This window comes from Zalophus californianus, chromosome 11 (genome assembly GCF_009762305.2).
Source record: "Zalophus californianus isolate mZalCal1 chromosome 11, mZalCal1.pri.v2, whole genome shotgun sequence".
In the NCBI taxonomy this organism is placed as follows: Eukaryota; Metazoa; Chordata; class Mammalia; order Carnivora; family Otariidae; genus Zalophus; species Zalophus californianus.
Window position 1 is genome coordinate 20,895,489 of NC_045605.1, and position 24,210 is coordinate 20,919,698.

Consider the following 24,210-nt stretch of genomic DNA (forward strand, 5'->3'; position numbering starts at 1 on the left):
GCCCAGCCTAGCTCCTCTGTCCTCTTTCCTCCTCGGAAATCCATGACTCACCCATGCATTTCCAAGCAATGCTCCCAGGCTTCTAGTCCACTCTAAAGGGGCTGAAGTGTGTCGGTGGAATGCAGGCTGTTCCCACCTTTGGGTACTCCCTTCTCATCGCAGAACATTCCTTTGTTCTCACCTTCACTCGGATCCGGGTGCCCCTGCCACCCCCACACACTCATTCAGTACAAATGGAATTTATTATCCATCCAAGAGAAACCAAATCAGCCAGTTAAGTCAGTTATTGCAAAAGAAAACAGTGTGGTATATTTCACTGTCCCACATCACTGATTTGGGGGCTCCTCGGCTCTTTAAGATCTCCTCTCCTTGCTACTCCTATGTCCTAGGTAAGACAGAAGTAACTTCCACTCATAGAGGGAACCCTGGGCTGCCTGAGGTACAGCCCAGTTCCAGCACCCATGCCCTGAGATCTCGGGCAGTTGGCTTACCTCGTGCGGCTCAGTCTTCCCGTCTAGAAAATAGGGACATGGCCTCTTCGGGCTGTGTATGCAGAGCGCACCACCTTATATTGCCATGCAGTGCACAACGTCAGATCCTGGCTGCTGGTCTCACCATCTCCCAGAGGGCAACTAAGGCAAGGCCAGGGGGTCCCACTGCCAAGGCCTTCCATTCTCCGCTGTCACAGTCCATAGGCACGTGAGGAAAAAAGGCAAAGCAATGAGCAGAGATGCTCTTCCAAGGGTTGGAGGCAGGGGAGGGAATAGAAAAGACCTGACCGAAACCATGTTTTCCCCTCTCCACTTGGTCTCTGCCTCTCCCATCTGCCCCATCTCACCGAACAGCAGTGGGTTCACCAAGTTGCTCATCCAAAAGCCAGGGATCATCCATCCTTGACTTTGACCTTTTCCTCATGGCCACATAGTCCATCATATGTCCTGTCAGTTCCATCTATTACATAAGTAAGTCTCAGCCAGACTTCTTGTCCCCAGTCCCCGTGCCACGCCGTTGGCCCAGACCTCTGCCATTGCTTGTGTGGCCCGCAGCGGGACCTCCAGCTGGCTTCCTGCTTCCCCTCGTGCCTCCCCTCTTCTCTACCCTGAAGCCAGAGCCATCTCTCAGAGCCCGTGTTGTCCTTCGTCAAGGTAGTCACATATTTATTTGTGTGATTAGAGTTTAATATCTGACTTGCCCATCAGATGTGCTCCAGGAGGTCAAGAACAGTGTCTGCGTTGGTTGCTGCATCCCCAGTGCCCTTGATAGGTAACGGTCGAGCAGTTGCATGCATGGCTGGCCAGGCAGGCACTTGTGTTCTTGCTCTCTCTTCCAGAGGGAGGTGTGCCCCGCTAGAGCACTGGACACTGCACATCTAGGGACTCAGTGAGGCTTTGCTGAGTGCACCGGGGTCTCTGAAGTAGAGGGCCTGACGAGGCTCACTTAACTCAGACCACTGGCCTAGAGTTAGCCCGGGGTCACCTGTGTGCCATCATTCTCCTGCTCTCCCCACTCCCGCACAAACCCCCTACTCCATACAAAGTTCTAGAGCCTCCCAGAAAGTTAGGGAAACGTCCAGAAGACAGGGCAAAGCCTTGGAGAGAGAGGCAGTGCAAGGACCCGGGTCAGAGTCGCTTGAGCAGGCGTCTGTGGGGTGCAGTGTCATTTGCCTACTCGGTCCCTCTCTGAGCTGTGGTCTCCACCTGTGGTGAGGGAGCTATGGTACCTGTGTGGCTGCCAAGCTAAAGAATATCTGGGAGATTCACTGGAAGAGGAAGTGTGACAGCTGGAAAAATGGGTTATTTTTCATCTTCTCCAGGAAAGCCCCAGAATTAGCCACCTTCCCTCTCTCCTGTTGTTAATGGCCCAGTGGATGAAATTCCTCCCTTGAAGGTTTTCTTCTAGAGCTTTCTCTTGGGCATGCCTGGCTCCCTTTAAGTTTCTCTCCTGTCGTGTAGGCATTTCCCCCAAGGGGCAGCCTAGCTTGGCTTTAGCTCGGGATTGGGGAAGAGTATGTGTTTGGTGGGTGGTGGGCTCGGCTCGGAGGATGGGGGTCGCGAGCTGCCTTGTGGCTGCTCCGTGGGGTCTGGCAGAGCCCCAGCCTCTGGCTGTGACATACAGCCCCCTTCATGAAACCAGACAGAATTAAGCCTTTTGTTTCCTGTTTGCTAGGCCGGCTTAAAGAAAACACAGAGGGTCCCTGCGGCTGGGGCTCCCAACAAGACGGCCTTTGTATTCATTTAATTAATCAGTTAGCTGAGGGGAAGGAGAGGAGGGAAGTTCATGTTATAAATACATGTTTTTCTTTGGCTTTTTTCCCCAAAAGACAGGGCCTGAATGGCATCCCCGAGAGAGCCCCCCATCTCACCCTAGACATGCTGGGGGCAAGGGGCCTGCCAGGCTGCAGCTGTGACACTTCCGGCCCCCCTCCCTCAAGGGGCAGTAGGCCTGATCTGTTTGGGTCCTGGGGAAACATTAAATGCCAACGGGGCATGGGGGAGGTTAGCCACTGGGCTCTGGACCCCGTTTCCCTGCTCCTCACCTCTCCCCTCCAACCTCACATCCCCCCTGGATGAAGCACCTGCTCTGCCACACGGAGGATGTGTCTGTCCCCGAAGAGGCCTGGGTACAGCGCAGGTGTGCCGTGGGGACAAGTCGTCGCTTAGGGGCCAAGCGAGCTTGAAGCTGTCTGTGTCTTGCCTCCCCAGTCCACCACTCCGAAGGGAAGGTCTGTCCAGGCAGACAGAGCCCTCAACCACTCCCCAGGGGCACCCTCCAGGGCCCTCCTTCCTTACTCTTCAGTGGGAGCCTTCTGAAGTGCACGGGGAGAGGAAAACAAAATAGAGCTCCTGGGGCTCTGGAGAGGGGCTGTCGTTGGCGGGGAGTGCGTCCTGTCGGATAGACACCCTCAACCCACTTCCATCCCCACAGAGTGGGTTGTTCCATTAAAGCTTCCTTTGATGATACTATAGAAACAAATGCCTTTTGTTTGTTTGTTTGTTTAGAGATGGGCAAATCCACTCACTGCTCTCTCACCCCCACCCCCAGCTGCCAGGTGTTTTTAAAGTTTTCAAAAACCTTTCATTATGAGGTAAAATATTTGCAACCCCTAAATATATGGCCTTCGTAATGGAATTTGAGTGTGGTAAGTTTTTCCTCCGGAGCTCTTCATTTCAAGTCTTATCTGCAAGGCTCTGGTATCTGGTAACCATGACTCTAGGCCTTCTGGACACACTGCCCAGAAAATTCCCAGCTCTAAGTTGAAGGTAGAGGGTCCAGGGCTCGGACCTCGAGTCTGGCCTCTAAATATTTACCATCAGGCCAGTATCTAGCCAGGGTGCTGCCAACACAGGTGTCATGGAGCTGGCCCCTGCTTCCGTGGCCCTTTAGTGAAATCAAGAGACAGCAGAGGCCAGAAGGACAGAGCTTGTAAAATGTTCTGTGGGGATAGGATGGCAAGGCCTTGGTCTTCTCTCTCCCCCAGCTGAGGAGATCCTTCCCCTCACAACCACTGAGAGAGGCCTAAGGTTCAAGCCACAAACCCAAATGCCCTCCTTTGAGGGTTTTTTTTTTTTTTTTTTTTCCTGGAGCACACACAAGCCTGGCCAAGCTCTGGGTGGGGTGGTCTTTCATTAGCTAACTAGCAAAATGCCTGGAGTCCTGCATGGCTTGGCTCAGCAAACTGTTCGATTTAACTTACTGTGAGGCTGACTGGGGTGTGGGTCCATGTGTGCGCATATCTCCTTGGAGCAAGAAATAAAACTCAGGACTCCAGAATTTCTGTGTCATCTCCAGGGTAATCTCCATGCTGCCCTTTGCTTGGGGCTCCTGGAACTGCCTTTTACTGGAGATCCATGAGTTGGAGGTTGGCACAGAGAGAGGTCAGACCCTGGAGAGTAAATCTCATTTTCGGTGGTTTGGATCGTAGAGATGCTGGAGCGGAAAAGAATTCTGGTGCTCAGATGGACAGGGGAAGAAGCAAAAGCTGCTCCTTTCCCAGAAGAGCAAGTTTAGTTCATAGCATGTTGGTGGGTGGGCTGAGCCATCGTGGGGACCGAGGCTGGTTTTGGTCCCCAGGATGCAACCAGTGTGGCTGGCAGTTACATCTCCAAAGAAAGGGCCACTAAAGCCATGCTTTTCAAACATTAATGTATAAATGAGTCTCCTGAGCATCTTGTTAAAATGCAGATTCTAAATCAGTAGATCTGAGTGGGGCTGAGAGTCTGCATTTTTAACAGGCTCCCCGGGTGATATTGATGCTGCTGGTCTGTGGGCCACCCTGTGAACAACAAGGGGCTAATGGATTTATGAGGGCCGTGCTTGCTAAGTCAAAAGTTGCCAGCCAAGTCAAAAGTTGCCAGCCTGTGGTCCAGTCATAGGGTGACCAACTTATCCCAGTTTGCCTGGGAATTTCCCAGTGTAATCAGTGAATGTTCCCCGGACGGTTGACAGCCCTGGTTCTAGACCTCTCCTCCAAGTGTATATGCTTTAAGGCACTCATCCTGTCAGATCACCCCTATTTATATTGTGAATTAACCCCACTTCTGGCCAGAGGGAGCCCTATGCAACACCGTGAGGCTTGCCTTCCAGTAAACCTCCTCAGGGTCTTTTCTGCACTCCCCCAACAACTTTTCTCCATTTGTGATACTCTCCCTGACTCCTCCAGGCGTGGCTGAAGCTATCTCCTTTCTACACAGCCTCTTCCTGCTGTGGGCTCAGAGGTCCACCTGTGCTCAGTCTAGGCTCTCTGGTGTGATTGGCTATTGTATAGAATAATGGCAACCACACAAACAGTCCACGCCTTGTACATAAAGAACCTGTCTCCAAAATTAGGCCACAAACTAGGATGGGGACTGTGTCTGATCTCTCTTTGAGTGCTCATGGTACCTTGCACACAATGGCTGTTAATTCTTGGAAGGTCAGAGCTTGTCCCGTGTGCTACCATATTCCCTGGACTCAGGGATAAATAGTGCCTAGCGCAGAGTCTATGCTTGAACATTACATGTTACTCCTAGAAGGAAGGAGTGAAGTAGAAGATCCTCAATGCATGTTGTTTTTGTTTGTTCATTTGTGTTTTTGTGTTTTTTTTGAGAGAGAGAGAGAGCGTGGGAACAGAAGAGGGGCAGAGGGAGAGGGACAAGCTAACTTCATGCTGAGTGCAGAGCCCAACGTGGGGCTCGATCCCACGACCCTGAGATCATGACCTGAGCTGAAACCAAGAGTCCAGCGCTCAACCAACTGAGCCACCCAGGCGCCCCCTCAATGCATGTTCTAATCATGGATACTTTGGAGGTCTGGGTTCTTGACACTTATTTTTGTATCCATTCTGCCTGGTACATAATAGGCTGGTAGAGCTAGATACTTTCCAATGTTAATGAAAGCATGTGGGGCACGGGGTTCCTTCCCAAGAGGACTGGGAGAGCCCTTGTGAAAGGCATGCCTGAACCCCAGGCTCTAGGTGGCCTGTGTCTCTTCCACTGCCCACCCTGCAGGAGCTCCAGTGGTTCTTAGATCCACTGAGGGACAGTTAAGGCAAAATGGGCTTTGGTGTCCAGCAAGCGAGGCTGGAGGCTCCTTGATGGAGGGCAGGGAGTGATATTTTTGGTTTTTATGCATACTTTGTGACTCCTTTTTTCTGAATCCAGTATTTTAATTCTGTATTTTATTACATCCAAGTACAACTTCATTTCAAAGCCAGCAGGTGAGTCTCTGGTTTGTGGTGGGGGAGGGGGTCCCTTTGAACAGAGACTGGGTGATGCTCCCTTGAGTCCTAAATATTTTACCTCTCAAAACAGCCCCTACTTTAACATCAGGATCTCTTCCCTTTTCTCCCATTGCTTGCCCTACCCCGAAGATGTGTGCTGCAGCCCAACCTCAGCTCCCCTAGATTGCACTACATTAAATGAACATATGTTTATCGGGCACTTGAGATGTACAGAGCATTTAGGAATATCAGAATACACGTGAAACCTAGCCCCTAACTTCCAGCCTCAAGGAGCGTATCCTCTAACTGGGGAAGTGGTTCGGGGAAAGAAAAGTAACAATACAAGATTTAAATAATAATGAAGATCGCAATGCAGGGGAGGTCACAAGAAGGGACAGGATTAATTAATTACTAAATGAGTGGCACAGATTCTATGCACTGAGGGGATTCTGGGAAGAAAGAGACGGCTGTGCACTGAGCTGCTCCAGAATGACTGGGGCCAGGGCCTTGGTTGGGGTGGGATGATGGAGTGCTCTGGGGAAGGTGGAGTTCTGTTCAGCTCAGCAAATATTTATGGGGCAACTGCTGTGTTCCAGGCACTGTGCTGGACTCTGCAGATGCAGAGCCAAATAAGACCAAGTTCCCACTCTTGAGGAGTCTACAGTCTAGAGGGGGACCTGAGAAGAAAACTCAGGAGCAGGGGCATGTGGGGGCACCGTATAGGGACACAGCTCAGGTTGATGGCTATCCGGGTGGTTGGAAGAAACTGACTTTTGTGACTGTAAGCTGGCTTGAGTAGAAAATAGTCCAAAATGTGGCCAAATGTTGGGGAGGAGAGTGTTAAGCAAGGGATCAGCTTGCACAAAGGCATGCATGCATGAACCAGCATGATGTGCATTTGCAAAGTAAGCAGTTCAGGATTCTGGAGCAGAAGGCATGGCCCATGGAGGAGCAGGAGGTGAGTGGAGGAGCAAGAATGGCCAGGTCATGGAGAGCCTTCTGTGTCATCTGAGGAGCTTAAGAGTTTTCATAGAGCCAACGGGGGAGCCTTCGAAGAGGCCGTAGGAAATAGCAGCCAAGAAGCAGGCAGGCTCTGGAGCCAGACGCCCTGGTCTGCCACTCCCCGCTGCCTATGTGAATTTGGGTGAATGACTTAATTTCTCAGTGCCTCAATTTCTTAACCTGTAAAAAGGGTGTACAAGTACAAAATAGTACTTCCCTCGTTGTGAGAACTGAGTGAGTTGATCAGCGTAAAGTGCCAAGAGCAGTCTTGGAACAAAGAGAATGCTCAATAAATTGTAGCTATTGTTAGTATTAAGGGATTTTAGGCTGGCAAATGTCTTGGAGAGATTTGTGTTTTAGAAAGATCATGTTGGCAGGACTGAGAAGGCTGGATTAATGTGGATAAGACCGGTGGGAGACCCATTGCAGTCCTCTAGGCAAGCAGTGAGGAATGCTGGATGGAAGCGGTGGTGCTGTGGATGGAGGGGAGAGGCCAGAGTTAAGAACTCTGAAAGGGTGCTTTCCATGGAGACTTCTAGGTTTTTACCTTATGTACTAGGTGGATGGGGGTTCCAGCAACTATGCCAGGGAAACCAAGAGAAGAATAGGTCTTCTGGGGGTTTATTATTTTCCTCCCTCCCCCCCTTCCTCCCTTCCTTCCTTGTTTCCTCCCTTCCTCCCTTCTTTCCTCCCTTCCTTCCTTGTTTCCTCCCTTCCTCCCTTCTTTCCTCCCTTCCTTCCTCCCCTCCTTCCCCCTTCCCTTCCTCCCTTCCTCCCTTCCAACCCACTGAGTTCAAATATGCATGGGACCCTTCGCTGGAGATGTCTGTCAAGACACTGAATATATACACTAGAGGACATGGCTGGAGATGGAGATTAGCCCATGGATGGTGGTCAAAGCCATGAAAGTGAATGAGATCACCCAGGAGAGGATGCAGAGGAAGAAGAGTGGGTAAAGACGGAATCCAGAGGAACACAACATTTAAGAGGTGATGATAGAAAAACCACAGACGAGCTACAGAGAGGAAGGGGAGTTAGATGAATCTGGAAAGGGTGGCATCACCAAACCAGAGGAGTAGAAGGCTTTGTGATGGAGAGTGAGACCACAGAGTCAGGTGGTGCAATAACAATGGCAAATCCAGCAAGAGAAGGACTAGAAAGTATTCACTGACTCTGTTGGTGTGAGAGCTGTTGGCACCCGAGGGTGCAGGCGAGAGAGGGGTGAGGAGTGCATGGGAGGTGAGGAAGTGGTGCGAGCACATGTGTGTGGGGCGTGGCTGACCATCAACCTGGCTTTGCCACAGGACTCTTGGATGGGGCGGGAGATGAGCTGGGGGCCAAGAATCATCAAGCAAATCCTACCTGAGGCCCTTGGATTGGAAACCACTAGAGAGACTTAATTTAGTTGTTCATTTTTTTTTTAATTCAGCAAATATTTATCGCATAACTACTATGGATTTATAAGTATGCTAAATGGCATCCAGGAATGAACGGGTCTGATAGAAGATGATAAGTATCAAATGATATACTGTGAATTGAATTAGGAAATATATTTCTTCATGGGGTTGCCAGGAAATACTTCATGGACAGATGGCTTTTGAGCTGGGCTTGAAGGAGGTGTAGGGTTCTAATGGGCAGTCATGGAAGAGAGGCATTTCAATAGATAGATGGGGTGTGCAAAGGCCCTGAGGTAGGTAAGTATGGAGCGTAGTCAGGGAACAAGAAATACTCTAATTTATTAAAACTGTAGGGTTAACACCAAAGTAGATTATATGTTAAGGCTGGAAAGAGGTTAGAGCCCTGGTGTGAAGGCTTTCTGTGTCAGGCTTAGGGATTTGCACTTTATTCTATAGGCTGCAAGGGGCCATTGCAGTTTGTTTGTTTTTTTAAAGATTTTATTTACTTAATTTATTTGAGAGAGTGTGTGTGGGTGCGTGTGAGTGGGGAGTGGGGAAGGGCAGAGGGGGGAGGAAGAGGGACAAGCAGACTCGGTGCTGAGCACAGAGCCTGACATGGGGCCCGATCTCATGACTGCGACACCATGACCTGAGCCGAAATCAAGAGTCAGACGCTTAACTGGCTGAGCCACCCAGGCGCCCCTGCAGGTTTTGATATAAGGAATAAAAAGAGAAGACTTTGCCTTATAGGAGGGTTTTGCTGACACTAAAAGTAGCATAGATCGGGGCAAAGAGGGGTAAGTTGGGGGACCGCTGTAACCGGGGGTGACAAGTAGTGACGGAATTCAGACGCGTGTTGGTAACAGGTAAGGAGGAAGAGAACGTGGGAGATTAGGCGGGAGTTGGACCCGTGGGACTGAAACTGCCCGTGTGGGGTGTGCTGGGCCCGGCTTAGTCGAGGGGCTGAAGTCAAAGTAGGAGGAGGCAGGGTTGGGGCGGTGGGAAGGGAGAAATTACCAAGAATTCCAAGATTTCTATAGCTTGGCAATTGTACAGATTTGGAAGAGAAGGGGTATCCATAGCGGAAACAGTAAAGAGAAGATGAGTCGGTTTGAGGGAGGGAGAAGGGATAAGGGTCGCACTCTGAGTTGAGGGGGGCTGTGCCTGAGAAATGGCCATTGCAGGCAGGGCCAGGGGCCCTCGGCTGCCTCAAGTGCAGTGTCAGTGGGGTTGTGGGTCAGCAACCAGGTCTCAGGGGGTCGGGAGAGAAGAGGAAGTGACAATTGTGAGCACTCGCTGCTCTTTCAAAGGTTTGGCAGTGAAAGGAAAGAGCGAGATTGGAAGGATAGCATTAAAGGTTAAATAATTCTTCCATTCATATTACAACTTAAGAAATGCTTCAAGTCCATTATCTTGCTCCTCTTCGCCGTATTTAAGGGAGTCAGGCAGGAGCTATTACACCCACTTGACAGATGAAGACACTGAGTCTCTGGAGGACACAGGGCCAGTAAGTGTCATGGGTGGAGTTTTGCCTTCTCGGGGGTGTTTGCTACTGCACTGTGTGCCTAAGGGTCTGGGGAGAGTTTGTGTGCTTATAGGTCAAGGAGGGCAGCCTGAGCAGAGGGAGAGACTGAAGATACACGAATACACACTCTGAATTGATGGGCACCGTCGGGTGGAGGGTGGGAGCCTAGATGGGAACAGCCTAGGGAAGGAGGAGGGGCTCCGCTTTTAGGGCAAGAGAAAAGGAGGGGGAGGTTACAGACACAGCACGTTGAGGAAGAGAGGAAGGACATTAGGCACAGAGCCAGGACACTGAAAACGCCCAGATGAAAAGTTTGAAGACATTTAGGAAGCAAAATGCCCACAGCACAGGAGTAAGTGGGGCGGGGCTGGAGGATGGAAGAGGAGAACAAGGGGGCCTACGGTCCATGGCTCTGGGTTGCAAGATGCAAGGCAGAGCCATCTGGGTTATGAATGAACCAGTGAACAAAGGGCCCCTCTACGAAGGCCCTGCAAGTAGAAATCTTGAAGGTGGGAGGGAGTCTGTCCTATGCAACCCCCATACCTTACACTTTACCCCCACCCTCATCTCCACTTGGTCTCCTCTGATGTTCTAGGCTGTGATTGCTCATATTCTAGCCCTGGCCCCAGGAGAAGAATCGATCAGCCCATCCCCAAAGTCGAGGTGGTTCAGGATGGAGGTTGGCCCTCACTGGACATGAAGCAAGGTGGTGGAGGTGGGGGCTGGGACGATGGACCCTGGATGGGTCTTCCCTCTGGAGGCAGGAGAATGAAGACAGAGACGCTCTGCCACAGCCTGGCTGGAGAATAGAGAGATGGCTTCTTGTACAGAAAGAGAACCCACGGAGGTGGCCTTTCTATCCGAATCTGTGCCTTTGATCTGGGAATCCGGGAGGGTCCCTCCCATGGGCCCAATGTTACTTCTTGGCCACTTACCGGCAGTCCTGCATTCTGCTCTTCCTGTCCAGCCTCCCTGACTGGAATCCCAGGAATCTGCCCTCCTTGCTTTCAGGAGGTCATCTCGTCCTGGTGGTTGCAGTCCTTTAGGGAAGGAGCCCACGCTGTTCTTGTTCTGAGGCCAGTGTGCTCAGGGCCAAAGGAGGGCCATGACACCTCACAGGTCCCTGCCTCTCCCTTCGTGCCAATGTGGGCTCCAGCCTGTGTGTGGTGAATCAGGTGCAGGCGTTGTGTTGGGGGCGTATAGCCATGTGGCGCCGACACAGCGGGGCCTCGCATCACTGCTAGTGGAACATGTGGACGAGGTGCCTTGAGGAAATCCCATGCTCGCTGGCCACAGTGTTCAGGGTCTCTAGCTGTGGCTGCCTCCCACTGAAGGTGACCAACTGTTCCGGGTCACCTGAAACTGAGGGGTCTCCTGGGATATGGGATCTTCCATGTGGAAGTCTGGAAAGTGTCAGGGCACCTGGGACGAGATGTCACCCTAACTTCTCTCCCCCCTCCTACTTCTGGAAAAGTGCAGAGTTCATGGATTTTCCTCCACGACGATGCCCCTAACACACGTGTAAAAGGATAAACTCTGCTATGTCATGCCACCATGCTTCACGGAGATGGCTTTGGGATCTGCAGGCCCAGGTTGAAATCTCCTTTCTATTGCTTTCCTAAGTGTGCAAGTTTAGGTGAATTACTTTATGTTTCTGAGACTCTGTTTTCCTATCTCTAAAATGGAGGTAAGATTATCAGTCTCACAGGATTAAATGTGAGGATTAAGTGAGGCAATGTTCATCAGCGTCAACATCAGTTGCCTCGCACGGTACAAGGCACTTGTTAAGAGAAATCAATAAACGGTAGTTCTCTCTGATTCCCCCCTCACTATCTTTCTGGCATTGGAGTGATACCCATTCTACAGGTGGGGAAGGTAAGGCTGATGAGCAGGAATAGTTGACTCTGGCTCAAAATGACAGATTCAGAAATCAACAACAGATCCCTAGTTCCTGACTGCCGTCTTCCTACTTTGGAGTAGACAAGGGTTTCTCTACCTGGAATGATTCTTGGATGAGGGGGAAGGAACTGTTTTATTCACTTACTTACTTACCTGTCCGTCCGTCCATCCATCCATCCATCTGTGCATTCAACAAATATTCATTGAGTACCTCCTCTGTGTCAGGTACTGTTCTAGGTGCTGGAGATTCGACTGCCAACAAAACAGCAAAACATTTGCTGCCCTTGCGCAGCTTACGTCCTGGTAGAGGACACACATAATAAACATCTATCTAATATAATGCAAAGTAGTAATAATTGCTCTGAAGGGAAAATAAAGCAGGTGAAGGTGGTAGAGAGTAGCCAGGATATGGGCGTCATTCTGCAGGGTGGCTAGGCACGGGGAGCGTCCTCTGAGGAGGTGACATCTGAGCTGAGGCCTGAAAAAAATGTAGCCTGGGTCTCGTGGGCCCGACTTCCCCTCCTCCTAAAAGCTCCCAGCTCAGGCCCAGCTGCCACAGGGTGGAGTCAGCTGCGGAGGAGAGACAGTCCGTCCCTGGGCTGGGGCAGCAGTGGTAGGTGGGGGTGCAGCTGTTTCTTCAGCTGTCTGTCCACAGTGCTGACCCCTTCGCTGGTCTGAGCTTTGGGATGGGGGAGGGACCCACGATGGAAAATCAGTTACTGAGGGTCAGATTGCGGTTGAAAATGATATGAAAGGGCTGCCTTGCTCCACTTGGGGACACTACATTGGGGGACAAGTCCCAGTGTATTTGGTTTCCTGCATGGCTCTGTTTCTTTGGCATTGCCTTTTCCTTTAAGAAAAAAATAAATAACACCTCTGTTTGGACTGCATGCTAAATGATTTATGAACATTAGTCTTCTCCGTTAGTTCTACCTGTAGGACCTCCAGCCCTCACAATCCTTTTCATATTGATTAAGTACATTTGAAAGCAAAAGGAGACCGTCTGCAATTGCTTCACAGTATAGACTAGGGGCTTCCCTGGACTCAGGAGGAATTCCTCATCTTCCCTTTGCAAGAGTTCCTTTGCAGCTGGTTAAGCAGGAGATCAGTCCAAAAACACGTCGTCCGTCTTGTGTGTGCCCGAGGAGGCAGAGGGGTAGCGTTCTTTCTGGAGCTGGTAATTATGAATTTGAGATCCTGGAATCCTCTGGTTGGAATCCAGGAGTCAGCCTTCTAGGGCAGGTGTGATTGCACCTGACTTGGCCCTGGCAGGTTGATGCTGGTCAGGAGGAGAAGAGTGTGCTTGTGAAGGGCCTGTCAGAGCTTAGTGTCATCAGGGCACCCCACTGAATAGGGTGGCGAGAGAGGGGAGAGAGAAGGAAGGTCACAGCCCAACTCTCTCTATATTCCTGGGCTAATGGAAGGTGCGCATGGAGAGGAAGAATGATCCACAGAGCCAGCTCTCAAGCCGAAGGGCCCCTTGGTTGGTTCTCTAGTTAGGACGGGACCAGTGCCCTTCCCTGGCTCCGCCCCCATCCCTTGTTCATTACTGTGTATGGACAACTTGGGCACACACTTTGTGGGCAGGTGGGTCATTAAGGGTCTGGCGTCAGCACTCACTTTGACTTGGAACGTAGACTTCTACAGATGCTGTTTCTACTACATATTCCATCTGGTCTCAGCCTGGCCTGGCCCAGGGCTGCCTTCCGCAGGTCTTCGTGTCAAAACATGGAGTAAGACAGCTTTCCCTGAACTCCCGAGCTGCCCCAGAAATCCTGTGAGATTGTCCTCTTTTCTCTGCCACCCTGCCTTCTAGTTTCTGGGCTTTCAAATCCGGGCTCTGATGGTTTATTCAGAATCCCCCATCTTCAAAAAGTTATCAGGCTTCGTGGCCTCCCTTTGTATATAAGCCCCGAGTTTCGTCACACCTGTCACCCCTCTCTGCCCTCTTCAAGGTGACAGTTCTTTGGACGTGCCTGTGCTAGATGTGACAAGGCTTGGCCTCATCTTTCTTGCTCACGGGCTGGGTGACTTTGGAAAAGTCACTTCATATCCCTGACTCACAATTCCTTCATTTATTAAATGGGAATAAGACCACGTGAGAAACCAAGGAAATGGTAGTTTTGAAAAATGCTTAGTCAGTTGCCTTTATTGTCTCCTCCTGACAAAAGTTCACACAGACCCTTAAAAACATGAACATTAAAAATCCTACCGTCTAGCTACATACAGACTAGGGCAAGGGTGAGATGGTGTATATAGAGGAAAACCCAAACCATTTGTGTGGCAACCCAAAGAGAAATGCCGATGGTGCCAACTCAACCTTAGGCCCCACAAAGGGGGAGCCAAGCTCCTCCTGGGTACCAGACACCGGCTTTTTGGGTCTGTTGTCTGTTCCTCATACCGTCCTTGACATGGTGTCATCCCCATTTGAACAGAGGATGGAAACGAGACCCAAAGAGATGATGTTGCCCAGGACCACAAAGTTAGCAAGTTGTAGGGCTGAGAATCAAACCCGAGTTCTGGCCTGACCCTAATGTCCTGCGAGCTTCGCCTCGCCGCCACCTCCAAATCCCCGCCTGCCTCTTGAACCTGTAATTCTACCATTAGCAATTTATCCCTCAGAGCTAAGCATCCACTCTTTGGATTCTCTTTTGCTCTCCCTCCCGCTCGCTCTCTCTAATGCACACGCCGGGGAGAGTAGCCCATGCAGCACAGATTAATGTCGTGAGCTCCTTTCTTCCTGGCTAAGAGAGACAGCCAGAGTAAAATCTCTAAATTGTGGCCCTGGGAGGGCAGCTGATCCTGAAAAGGGCAAAAAGGAAAGGCTTGTCCATCTAGGACAAATGTTATCCCCTACCGAGCTGTTCCTGGGCTGGCCCTGCGTCTGTGAGCTGAGCCAAGCCCTGGGACGGCCTGGGAGATCCGCATCCTGCTGTCGAGCCCCAGTTAACAGCCTCATCATCGTGGAACGTGGGACGCGACCTCCACCTCAGGGACTCAGGGATGTGGTTAGACGTCCTCATGCCCTTGCCTATACTCCGAGACACGTGCATGCAGGGCCCCGTGTCCCTCACCCTTTGATGTGGAGGGCTCATCCCGGTGAGACCTCTGTCCACTCCAAGAGCCCCTCTCTCTCTGGAGTGGCTCAAAGGGCCTTTTGAGCGGGGGGGGGGGGGGGGGGGGGGGGGGGGGCAACGGGCAGCCTGCCGGACTGGGAGGGAAGATAAAGGCGTGAGATCCCCGGAGGGCTCAAAGGGTCAGGGGCTGTGTATCTGGTGACTTCTGAATGCAAGTTCCAACAAAGAGAAATCTGTGGTGGGAGAGCCTCAGCGAAGGAAATAAAATCTCCATGAAAACAAACTTTTGTTGGAAGCTTTCTCCTCTTGTTTTGGCAGCGTTGCTAAGCCCTGGAAGGGGAAGGCCGTGTCTTCCGGAGCAGTTGGGAGGCTCTCAGATTGTCCAAATATCAGCTTGCTACTAGGGAACTGTTTTTCTCCCACCAGGAGGACAGGGCTTGGGAGTGAGCGCAGGAGTCATTGGTTTTCTAATCAAGGCTAGAATGAGTGAAAGAAAAGCTAGGGGGCAATGCAGAAAGCTGTGGACCATGGGTTAGGCCCTTGGTGGACACAGCACTGTGTGTGATACGGTTTGGTGACTCGGGCAGACCCTGGGCCTTACTTGTCTCAGCTGTAAAATGGACACAACTTGCCCAAGGTCTTTCAGCTAGAAAAGGAGGATGTAAACTTCTGTTTTCCAGTGCCTTGTAATTCACGAAAACCAGAGGATGGAAGCGAAAGGATCTTTGAAGGCATCAGAGGACCACAGGAAGGTCAGATAATTATTATAATATACAGTGTGTGTGTGTGTGTGTGTGTGTGTGTGTGTGTGTGTGTGTTTCTTCCTCTTTCTCCCCAGGCCTAGGCAGTCACATACCATGCTCAGTTGTTTGGTTTCTGCATCTCGTTTTGCAAAGAAGCAACAGAATGGTTAAAGAAGGGGCTTTCCAGTCAGTCTGTGCTGTTAACTTGAATCGGTCAGCTATGTTCGGGGACGCTGGGGGTCCCAGGTTTTAGGGAATGCAGAGAATGAGGGTTTCCCCAGCCGCTGAGATGTTTTTATGTTAAGTAAGTATAAGGAGACGGTTTTCTCTCTTTCTCTTTTTCTTTTCCCTGGAGTCCAGGGAAAAGGTAAGGATTTGTATTGGTCCAGGCCCCATAAGATTCTTTTTTTGACTCCATAAGAGTCTTCTTTTGTCCTGCTTCGGGAGAAAATCCCTTACGGTGGCTGTCATCCGGCAGAGCTCAGAGGACTTTGGAGTGGCAGGTAGCCAGCGGGATTAGGAAGGGACTGGGAGCTGAACCGTGGTTTCGATTCTGCCTGTTCCTGACAGGCTGCTGTGACCCCACGGTGGGCCCTGTTCCTCTTAACCATCGACAGCACCAGAGGGAACGAGAGGGAGGAGGGAGAGAAACTCAGAGCAGTGCTGGCGGCGGGTGAATCCGGATGGGTGCCCAGAGCAGTCCTGGTGGGGGGTGAATCCGGATGGGTCCTGAGGGGGCCTGAGAGGGTTGGCTGGGAGCCAAGGTGGCCTCCTCTCCTGCAGGCCCCCTCCCCACTCCTTCCCCAGCCAGAGGCTCAGGCTGATGCCATTGACTGCTGGTCTGGGAAGGTGTGTGTGTCTTCCCTGTGCTCTGAGCGTCTCCAAAAACTGAGAGGCACATACGCGGAAGTGCCTGCCCAGAGTTCTGTCTTTGACTAGGGGGCCGGGATGTGTCCGGGTCTGGGAAGGTCTGTCCAGGGAAGCCTGACAGAATTGGCGGAGGCATCTCCTCCCTCCCTTCTCCCCTCTGCCGTCCCTTGCGCAGCCTTGCCAGGTCAGTCATGGGCTAATAACAGCACCGGGAACGCTGATGTCACATGGCTGGTTGGAACTGCCTGCGACAGTTAATAGGTGAAGTCTCCCACTGCTGACCGCATGCAGAGTCCACATGGGGCATGTTTAGGCGTGAGCAGGTATGGAAGTAGGTGGGAGGCCTGTGTGTGCCAGCGGCCCTCCTCCCCTCCTCAGCACACACTCATGGGTACCCACGTATGTGCACACATGCACACACGCACAGCCATACACATGTCAGCCGCATGCACCCAGTCATAGACACCTGCACACACAGAGCCATATGCACACGGAACACGGTCACACACATGCACACGCATCTGTGCAAGCTCACACTGCCAAACCACACACACACACACACACACACACACACACACACACACACACTCATACACACATACACAGAGGCATGCTGGGGATATGAGAGAAATCTTTTCTAGGAGCTTCTTTCTTCCCTCTCCCATTTCCCCCCTTCCCCTCACCCCTGGACCTCCCTCTTTTCTCTCCCTTCCCTGGTCACCTCCTCCAGGTTTATCAGCAGGCACACAAGTCCTGGATATGTTGGGCCAGCTTCATTCCATGCAGTCTGGGTGTAACATGAGGTGGTACAAAGAACTCAGGGGTGAGAGCCAGACAGAGCTGAGGTGAGACCCTGACTTCCCCCCTTAAGTGGGTTCAAAACATGGCCCCACTGGGCGAGTTGTTTAAACTCTGTAAGCCTCACTTTGCTTCTGTCCAGAAGAGGACTGAAAACACGCTTGTGCGGGGCCGCTGTGGCTCATGCATGTGGTGACAGGGGACGCAGGTGCCTGGTGACAGGTATGCCCGGGTAGCATAGGCCGGCGCGCAGGAAGCACCCAGGGGATGCCAACTCCCTCCTTTCCCTGTTGTTCCCATCAGTATATTTCTGCTGCTTGGCCACCATATTGGTGTCTGACCCAGAAAGGAGGCCTGCCCCGTGGAAGTGTTTGGGGTGTGCTCTGCGTGGACTTTGCCTCATTTATCTGGGGCTGATTCAGCTCTGAGGGAGGAAATAACATGACTATCATTTACTGACAATTACCCTCTTCCCAACAGCCTGCTCATCCCTTTTACCCAAGTAAGAAAGCTGAGGCACAGAGGGCTTAAGTCATTTCTCTGAGTTCCCACAGCTGGTTAAGTGGCTGGGAACCCAGCTCCCAACCCTGGCTTTCTGTTGCAGTAGGCGGTTTGAGACAGCACTGGGGACACTGGTATGGAGCCCATGCTCGGGCAAATGGCACTGCTGGATCTGATGATTTAATAGGTCATCTGCTTTCCTCCTTAGAGCAGGCTCATTTGGATGGGACATTTCTTCTAACTTCTCTGTAAAGATGGACGTGGGTAGAAAGGCATTGGTTCTAAGGACTTGGGCTGGGAGACATCTGAGGGGGCATCTGTGGGAACACACAAGATGAGTGGAGGGGAGCTCCATTCAGGTTTGCAAATGCTGGTTGCACACCCACCTCACACTGGGTCCCAAGCTAGGTATTGGGGCTGCAGAAATGAGCAAGATATTGCTCCTGCCTTCAAGAAACTGTAAAGAAGTGAGCAGGGTGGGGGCTCAGGCATGTAAAAAAGATGTATAGACAATGAGGTGAATGCAACCACAGAGGAAAAAGTACCAGATGGTGCATGGCAGTGATGGGTTGGAGATGGGGATTTGGTCTGGAATTTACTTGGAGGAGGTGATGGTGGGACAGACCATCCCGAGAACTAGACAGGAGAAGGAGGAAAAGGGCCCTCAGGGAGCCAGGGACAGGGTACACCACAACATGGAAGTGTGAGACAGCAAGAGCAAGGAGGGAGGGGTGGGCAGGGACAGACTGAGTGCTAAGGCTCTTGGATTATATTTTGCAGGTGATGGGGAGCTATGAAATGTATTGAAATGGGGGAGTGGTGTTGTCAGATTTATATTCTAGAACTTGGCCTCAGCACCAGTGGGAATGGGTTGGAAGGGACCAGACTTTCACAAGCACATTCAAGATACGTTTCAGTTAGAATGCCTTTGGCTGCCAGTAGCAGCTAATCCAACCCAAAGTGGCTTAAACAGTAAGAAATTCTTTTTCTTACACATTGTGAAGCCCAGAACCAGGAGTGCTCTGGAGTTGGAAAAATTCAGTGGTTCAGTGACATCAACAAGCACTCAGATTCTTTCTCTGCCATCCTCCGGTTATCAGCTGTTTTCAGACTAGCTTTCCTCTGGGTCATACATAACACCAACGTGTAGGCAATTAAAAATAGTAAACTAAGTCATTTGTAAAACTGTGGGGATTGATGGAGGCTGTGGCCAATGGGATTGTGAATGCTCCAGGCCTGTTGGAATTTAAATTAGAAAATTTTAAAAAGCACAGGCAAAATATTTTAAACAAAGTCAAGAGACAAATGACAAACTGGGGGGAAAAAATTGCAACGCACATCACAGGACTATTCTCCCTAATATACAAAGAGTTCCTAAAAATCAACAAAATACAACCCAATAGAAAAAATGGGCAAAGAATTTGAACAGACTTTCACAAAAAAGAAAATACAAATGGCTCTTAACATATGAAAGGATGTTCAATCTTACATGTGAAAAGAAATGCAAATTAAAACTATCCTGAGGTAGCATTTTTCATTCATCTTTTAAATGGGCAACCATCCAAAAAATTTGTTATCACGCTGTATTGACAAAGTTCTAGGGAAACAGCTGTCTTATAGTGTAAATCAAAACAACCCATTTAGAGGGCAATTTGGCAAAATCTATCAAAATTATCAATCATATGCCTTTTGCCCCAGCAATTTCATATTGGGGAATTGATCCTAAAGAAATACTTGTACATATGTGAAATAATATCCACAAAAGTTTATTCTTGCAACATTATTTGTAATAGCAAAAGATTGGGAAGAACCCAAATGTCCATCAGTTGGGGTTAAATTAGTTAAATTATGGAATATTCTGACAACGGAATATGACACATTTAAAAAAAGGAAGGAGGGGGTGCCTGCCTGGCTCAGGTGATAGAGCATGTGACTCTTGATCTTGGGGTCGGGAGTTCAAGCCCCACGTTGGAAGTAGAGCTTGCTTAAAAAAAAAATGAAATAGTAAGAATTCCTCATATCAGTGAGATCATATGATACACGTCTTACTCTGAAAAAAAAAGAAATAAAATAAATAAAAATAAAAAGAGGAATGAAGGCTCTGTCTTTGTACTGATATGGAAAGATCTCCAAAATTATATTAAGCATAAAAAGAAAAAAATCCACCAAGGTGCAGAAAAATGTGCACGAAAGGGGGATAACAAGAATCTGTATTTATGTTTGCTTGGATAAGTGGGGGACAGGAATGGGAGGGAGACATTTCATGTAATTTTTAAAATTTTTTAACCATGTTACATATTACCTTTTTAGAAAAGATTTTGGAAGGCAGCTATGCTCACCACTATACCACCAACGCTAGAAAAGATTTTGTTAATTTATTTTAAAGAGAGCGAACACTTCGCACATGAGTGGGGGGAGGGGCAGAGGGAGAGGGAGAGAATCTCAAGCAGACTCCGCCCTGAGCGTGGAGCCAGACATGGGGCTTGATCCCACAACCCCGAGATCATGACCTGAGCTGAAATTCAGAGACAGGCACATAACTGACTGAGCCACCCATGTGCCCCACATATTACCTTTTTAAAAACAAAACAAAGGAAAACCAGGAGCACTGTGCAAATCCCACAAAACATCTGGGAAGAGCTGCTGATTTGCAGCCCTAGGCTCTGAATTATGCAGTGATAGTGGAGATGGAAAAGGATAGATCTGAGAAATGTTTTGGGTTTTTTTTGAGAGAGAGAGAGAGCGCGCGCGTGCGCACACACATACATGTGAGCAGACACACATACATGTGAGCAGAGGGAGAGGTAAATGGAGAGGGAGGGAGAGAATCCCAAGCAGGCTCCACACTCAGCTCAGAGCCTGACGCAGGGCTTGATCCCATGACCCAAAGATCATGACCTGAGCTGAAATCAAGAGTTGGACACTTACCTGACTGAGCCACCCAGGTGCCCTGAGATATGTTGTTGTTTTTTTTTAAAGAGTGAAATCCCCCTGATTGTGCGTAGGAGTGGGAGAGAAGGTAGAGGCCGAATGCAAGGGGACCCCCCAGTTATGGGTAACTGGCAGAAGATGGCATCATTATGAGATGGGGGACTACAGAGAAGCATGTTGGGGGAAGCAAGGATTCCTGGAGAATCATTTCACTTCTCAACTCAGTCACTCAATTCCTGGGACCCTACCTTGCCCTATTTCTCCATCCATCCCCAGGTGATGTTTCTGGCCACAGACTTCTAGTTTGCTGGTGTTCCCATCCCAAGATAGGGTTGGGTCTGTCTGTAGGCGGCTCTTGGCAGCATCCTGAGCATGAAGTCTTCCAGGGAGAAGCGGTCCATGTCTGGAGCACTAGAGAGGAGGCCCAATAAGTGGGCACGACAACAGAGATCCCACATTCCCCACCGAGTCAGTGTGTCCTAGAGAAAGGGCAGGTCCCTGCGTTCCATTTCCCACCTCTGTTCAAATTCTCTTTGACTCACCATCTGCTCCTGCGGAGGACTCTGGGGCTGTGAGCCTGGTGCTGGGGCATCCCAGAAGACAACGGCCTGTTCTCCCAGGATTAATGTCCACCCAGGGATGCTGTGGCACCTATGGCAGTGGGAGACATGGAACCCAGAGGCAGGGAGCTCAAGGCAAAATGAATGTGCCTTATGGGACATTCATGTGAGAAGTGCAGGGGGATGGGATGTGTTTGGGGTCCATCTATCCATTTGCTGACAATAGCGGTCCCCTCAGCTGTGGGTCCTGCTGCAAAGCCCCTCGGCAGAGTTGGGGATCCTGAATGAAAAAGGGACCGAGCAAACAGTTAATGGCAGCCGTGCTGTTGGGTGGTGGCGGCATTATGAACTGGTACGTGAAATATGGCCACACTCTTGGTTTTAGTTGGAGCTGGAAAGGATTAGAAGACAATTAATAAATCATTTAGTGCCCTGAGTTTAAGTAACTTATTATTATGGGCTGCATATATTTATTACGCTTCACTGAGCAACATTGGCAAATTTCCTTCAAATGTCACATAATTTGTATGCAATTTGTTTCAGAAGGGTTTTTTTTCTTTTTTTTTAATGCATATATAAATTATTAACCTGAATTCTTCAGGACAGACTGCCAGAATCCTAACCCCTCCCCCACCATCCCTTATGAGTCTCATAAAGACTTTCTGTCCCCAAAATGATGGCAGGGCCAGCCGAGGGGCCAGGAGAGGATGCAGAGTCCCTTGCTGTCTCCTTGGGCTGTGCTGGGGCAGAGACCTAAATCCTGCCTTCCAAAGCCTCGGTGAAAAGAAAAGAAATCAGGCTGGCAGGGTGGCTCCATCCTTAACTAAAACCAGGGTCCTGTCACCTCCGAGGCTGGAAGCATTTCAGACGCTGATGACTCCAAAGTGTTCGTATTGTCACTAGGCAAGCCAGGCGCACAGAGGGGTGACAACTGTCTCTCTGTCTCTGAGATGAGCTGGAGAATCTGGTCCACATTTTTTCAGGCCTGATTCTGGGCTGTCCTTGTGTTTTTCTTGGTGGAGCCATTTAAAGTTTTGGTACGATGAGATCTTTAATTGACTCCTGAATTATTACACCCCCTCCCCACAAAGATTCTCCTGTGTGGAGCTAGGGATTGGGTCACAGGACAATCTGACTGGCTTGCCCCTCCCCTTTCCAGGTGCCTTTTCGAACATCGGCACAATGTGCATCTATTGAGCACCTAACATGTAATAGGTGCTCATGATGTGCACGTGTGTGCGTGTGTTGTATCCAACGATGTCCCTGCCTTCGTCAGCATCCACAGGAGTCAGTGCCCATGGGGCAATTGAATGAGCCAACCGGGAATGAGCACAGGCAGCTCCTGCACAAGCTCAACACAACTTACAGGAAGCTTGGAAGCATCTCGAAGGAGACTCATTTGGGATTTTCCAGATAGCTAAAAGGCTTACTTCTTAAAATCCTCCAAGGATGTTTTAAACATCAGCAGTGGACGTCCTCCCCTATTTTCCTAAGTAAATGATCCTGAATTTGACCAAACCTGGTGTGCTGATTCACAAGGCTGCCCCTTCGTGTTCTCCTTGCTCGACCTCCTCCGTCCCCTGCATGCACCTCCTCTTTTATTGCTTCTGTCAGCCGAGGCCTGAGTATACCAGAAAACGGGTCCTGTTAGAAGCAGGTGTAAAATCAGTCTGAAACAGTTCTAAGTGACAGTCTGGGACGTTCCCTTCCGAGTAAGGTTCATAAACTTTAGTGGGAAGATTTTGTGACGTGTACTTTGACTGCTCAGAGATTTTTAAAAATGGTTTTCTTTCCAGTATTTTTTATACTATGTTGGATTTATGAAGTTACTGACTAGCTTACTCACGCGCCGGTAAGGAAGGCATTTTTGTCCCAGAAACGATGGCCTGTCGGCTGGGAGGCTGTGAATAGAGCGGTAGGCTTGGTAAAAAGCATTTTATCTCCTAGTTTGCTTTCAAGAGGGTCACAGGCAAAGTTCCCTGATTCAGTTATTTTAAGCCACCAGAAGGCAATTTAACTATGAGAGAGGGGCCTCCTGTTTACTGGGGGATTTTGCACATCAGTCTTGGGAAAGCATCTGCCGAGGCCTTGCTCACCAGCTCTGCCTTCCTCTTTACCCCTGGAGGGTGCTAGCTCTTCACTCTGCCAGAGACAGAGCGGCTTTTGTGTCTTCTCTTGAGGGGCGGCCCAGCCTACCTTTCTGCAGCCTGACAGAGGGCCCTCTGAGCAAGTCCCACCTCCACGGGGCCTTCGTGGTCCCCTCCGTGCATGTGCACGGGGACAGTTGCCTCTGCCCGCCTCTGTGTGCCTCCGCCACCCGTCAGCTCTTTCGCTGGCAGGTGCCAGGTAGAGACAGTCAGCTGCTCAGGAGAGAGATTGTTCTGGGTAGTTACTGCTAGCAAGGGATCCCATTTCATCTACCTGCCATCAGAGTAATCTGTCCTCTGCTGGAGGCACCTCGGAGGAGCAATGAGCAGGTGAGGCACGGCAGATGGCAGGGCAGCCGGGTGACTCCAGGCTGGAGAGGGAAGCGGCCAGCCCCAGCTCCGGAGGCCTTGGGGCCTATGCGCTGAACTCAGGAAACCTCCCCCCACCTCCTGCTTCTGGCCAGATCGGGCCTCCTTCAGGGAAGGCACAGTTTTCCTACTCCGTTTGTTCTCAGATTGGTGTTATACCCTGGAGCCAAATTAGTGGCTAAGAACAATTGGAGACAAATGCTCTTGCAGCATCCTGCTGTGATCTGGGGATCCAGGTGGGGACACCAGCCGCGTGGTTGCTTTCTCCACTGAGCCACCCCTCCGCAGAGAATCAGCATCCCAGAACCATTCAGCACAGCCAAATTCCCTCATAATCAGCCTGCGCTGTGCACATCTGCCTAACCTCAGTTAAACAAGCTGGAGCCCTGTTAAGTTATTTATGAAACAATATTCAGGACCAGCCCCCCGAGGCGAGTTAGGAAGTAATGAATGGAAGTGCTATTTGGAGCGGCCTCTCACCAGGGCCTGTGGCTGGCCTGCCTGAGTGAGTGGCTCTCTTCCCATGGGGGCCGGAGGCTGCGAGAGTCTCCTTGCCATGGCTGCCGTGGTGGTCGTCGGCTTGGCGTGGACTTTAGAGCACCTCTAGGACTGGTCTGAGGGGAAGTGGCTGACCCTCCATCTCATCATTATCTGGATGGACCTGCCTGAAGTGGGGAGACCCTTCCCTCCTCT

At 50.4% G+C, this 24,210-nt stretch overlaps 1 protein-coding gene across 16 annotated transcripts in view; it reads left to right on the plus strand.

Annotated features, from left to right (window-relative positions):
- The window catches only part of PKNOX2 (PBX/knotted 1 homeobox 2), a 304,609-nt gene that overhangs the window by 82,685 nt on the left and 197,714 nt on the right, over positions 1 to 24,210 (plus strand). For 10 of the 16 annotated variants that reach the window (XM_027581284.2, XM_027581285.2, XM_027581289.2 and 7 more), the window contains one exon: positions 15,279 to 15,350. The exons of the other annotated variants lie outside the window; for them this stretch is intronic. The gene's annotated coding sequence lies outside the window, so the exon portion shown is untranslated. The remainder of the gene's footprint in view (positions 1 to 15,278; positions 15,351 to 24,210) is intronic. 16 annotated transcript variants of the gene reach the window in all.